At 39.2% G+C, this 3,085-nt stretch overlaps 1 non-coding gene across 1 annotated transcript; it reads right to left on the reverse strand.

Annotated features, from left to right (window-relative positions):
- Positions 1 to 1,831: 1,831 nt before the first annotated feature.
- LOC127745236 (small nucleolar RNA R71) lies at positions 1,832 to 1,938 on the reverse strand. Its single transcript, XR_008006433.1, has one exon. It is a non-coding gene; the product is annotated as a small nucleolar RNA R71 (small nucleolar RNA).
- Between the last annotated feature and the right edge of the window lie 1,147 nt (positions 1,939 to 3,085).

Genomic DNA, 3,085 nt, shown 5'->3' on the forward strand with positions numbered 1-3,085 from the left:
GCCCTACATACAGCTTGCCATGGAAAGGAGTAGGAAGGATTGGATGAATGTAATAAGAAAATAGAGATACGAGAGGAGCACAGCATCTTCACACACTTATCTGAAATTCCAACTATTGCTTTACATAAGTATTTCTATCCCTTTTATTTTCTTTTTAACTAATTTTTGAAACCCAAAACCTTTTAATCTACCTAACTGAGATTTACAAGGTAACCATAGCTTGCTTCATACCAAAAATCTCTGTGGGATCGACCCTTACTCACGTAAGGTATTACTTGGATGACCCAGTACACTTGCTGGTTAAGTTGAACGTAGTTGTGATCACATATGCCAAAGAGCCATTAAATAAATCTCATGCAAATACAAAGAGGGCAATCACAATTTCGTCCACCAACATGTAATCCTCCCAATACTTTAATTTGGAAATACATGTGGTATAATCAGTGACCACACTTTATCTCTTCCCATGAGCAATTAAATCAAGGAATTGGGCAATTGTTCAAGCTTAGAGAGATTGGATTGCCAAGGAATTGGGATCCAATCACTTAAGATTGCCAAGGAGATCAATGAATGCATTGATTGAGGAAGAGATGAGAATGAACTTGATCCGGAGAATGCAACATCTCCTGAACCCAATGATTTCCCCATTTCTAATCTTACCCATTCTCTTTACTTTCTGCCATTTATTTTCATGCTCATTACCCCAAATCCCCATTTATGATTCTGCACTTTAATTTCTGTTATTTACTTTCCAGTCATTTAAATTTCCGAAAGTTCTCAATCTAAATTCTGTTTAGCTCAACTAGCCTATTCTTCTAACTAAAGTTGCTTGACCAATCAATCCTTATGGGATTCGATCTCACTCTATTGTGAGTTTTACTTGACGACAATTCGGTATACTTGCCGAAGGGAAATTTGTTGAGAGACAAGTTTTCATGCATCAAGTTTATGGCGTCGTTGCCGGGGATTGATTTTGAATCAACAATGATTAAGTTTGAAGATCACTAGATTGAGCATTTTTCTTTTTGTTTATTTGACTCAGTCAAATTTCTTTTAGTTTGTTTTAATTTCTTCCTCAGCCCTTTCACCCTCTTTATTTTTCGTTCTTTCTTTCTTGATAATTACAATTCTGCTTACTAACCCACTAACTATTTAATAAATTGCAATACTCACACTAACAATTACTCTAACAAGAATAGTTTCTTCGTTTTATCTCCTGTTGTGAAATCTGTCTGTTGTATGACAGGGAGAAGAGAAGGAGTTTCAACATCCTTCGATTCAGAACCTGAAAGGACCCTTTGGAGACTAAGAAGGGAAGCAAGAGGGAAAAGAATTATTGATGCTGAGGAAGAAGAGGAAGAGTACTTTGAACCCAATATGGAAGAAAATTTGGAGAACAATCATGAAGAAGAAGCTCACAATCATGCCAGAGAAGGCCATGCAAACCGTGTTGGGCAAGAAAGGAGAGTTCTAGGCTCCTATATCAATCCTAATCCAGGAAACTGCGGAAGTAGCATTCAGAAGCCCACCATACATGCCAACAACTTCGAACTAAAACCCCAGCTCATCACTCTTGTTCAAAACAGTTGTTCATTTGGAGGAAGTGCTCAAGAAGACCCCAATCAACATCTAACCACCTTCCTGAGAATTTGTGACACTGTGATGTCCAATAGAGTCCATCCAGATGTCTATAGGTTGCTTTTGTTCCCTTTTTTCACTCAGGGACAAGGCATCCAAATGGCTTAAATCCTTCCCAAAGGAGAGCTTAACAAATTGGAAAGATATGGTGAACAAGTTTTTGGCAAGATTTTACCCTCCTCAAAGGATCAATAGGCTGAGAGCTGAGGTGCAAACTTTTAGGCAACAAGATGGTGAGACTCTTTATGAAGCATGGGAGAGGTTTAAAGACCTAACAAGAAGATGCCCACCAGATATGTTCAATGAATGGGTTCAACTTCACATCTTCTATGAAGGTCTTTCCTATGAGTCAAAGAAGGTTGTGGATCATTCATCAGGAGGCACTCTAAACAAGAAGAAAACCATTGAAGAAGCCATAGATGTCATCGAAATAGTTGCTGAAAATGACTACTTCTATGCCTCCGAAAGAAGTAACACCAGAGGAGTAATGGAGCTGAACCACATGGATGCATTGTTAGCTCAAAATAAGATGATCACCAAGCAGCTAGCAGATCTTACCAAGAAGGTGGAGGAAAACCAAGTTGCAGCAGCCATCACTTCATCATCAGCTCAAGAAGGAGCGAACATAGGAGAAGAAGGTGACTGGGAGCAAGCCAACTATGTTGGAAACTCACCTAGACAATTCCATGATCCATACTCCAAAACTTACAACTCGGGATGGAGAAATCACCCCAACTTTGGATGGGAAAACCAACAAGACCAAGGGTAAGATCAGAGACGCCACAACCTTAACTCCAACAACAATGCAACTCATCAACACACTTCACAGAGATCCTACAAACATCCATCTAAGCACCCTTCTCAACCACCTAATCTCAACCCATCATCAATAACCGAGGAGAGATTATCAAATATTGAGGCTCTACTTGAAAATCTATGCAAGGAAATTCAAGATAGTAAAGCTTTCGGGAAGAAGTGCAATCCAACATGCATAATCAAGATGCTGCCATCAAGAAACTGGAAACACAGATTGAATTCTTATTCAAGCAAGCCCCTGGACACAACAATTGCAGCAATATTAACTCAATACCAAAGGAGGAATGTCAAGCCATCACCCTCAGAAATGGGAAGGAATTGAAGGAGACCCATGGTGCAAGAAATTGTGATCATCAATGGCACCATCAACATGGTATGCTCAATTGCAATCTCAACTCTTTATCACAACTTCGCACAACTAACCAGCAAGTGCACTGGATCGTCCAAGTAATAAACCTTACGCGAGTAAGGGTCGATCCCACGGAGATTGTTGGTATGAAGCAAGCTATGGTCATCTTGTAAATCTCAGTCAGGCGGATTCAAATGGTTATGGAGGATTGATAATTAAAAGATGAATAAAACATAAAATAAAGATAGAGATACTTATGTAATTCATTGGTGAGAATTTCAG

The sequence above is a fragment of the Arachis duranensis genome, chromosome 2 (assembly GCF_000817695.3).
Source record: "Arachis duranensis cultivar V14167 chromosome 2, aradu.V14167.gnm2.J7QH, whole genome shotgun sequence".
Taxonomy (NCBI): Eukaryota; Viridiplantae; Streptophyta; class Magnoliopsida; order Fabales; family Fabaceae; genus Arachis; species Arachis duranensis.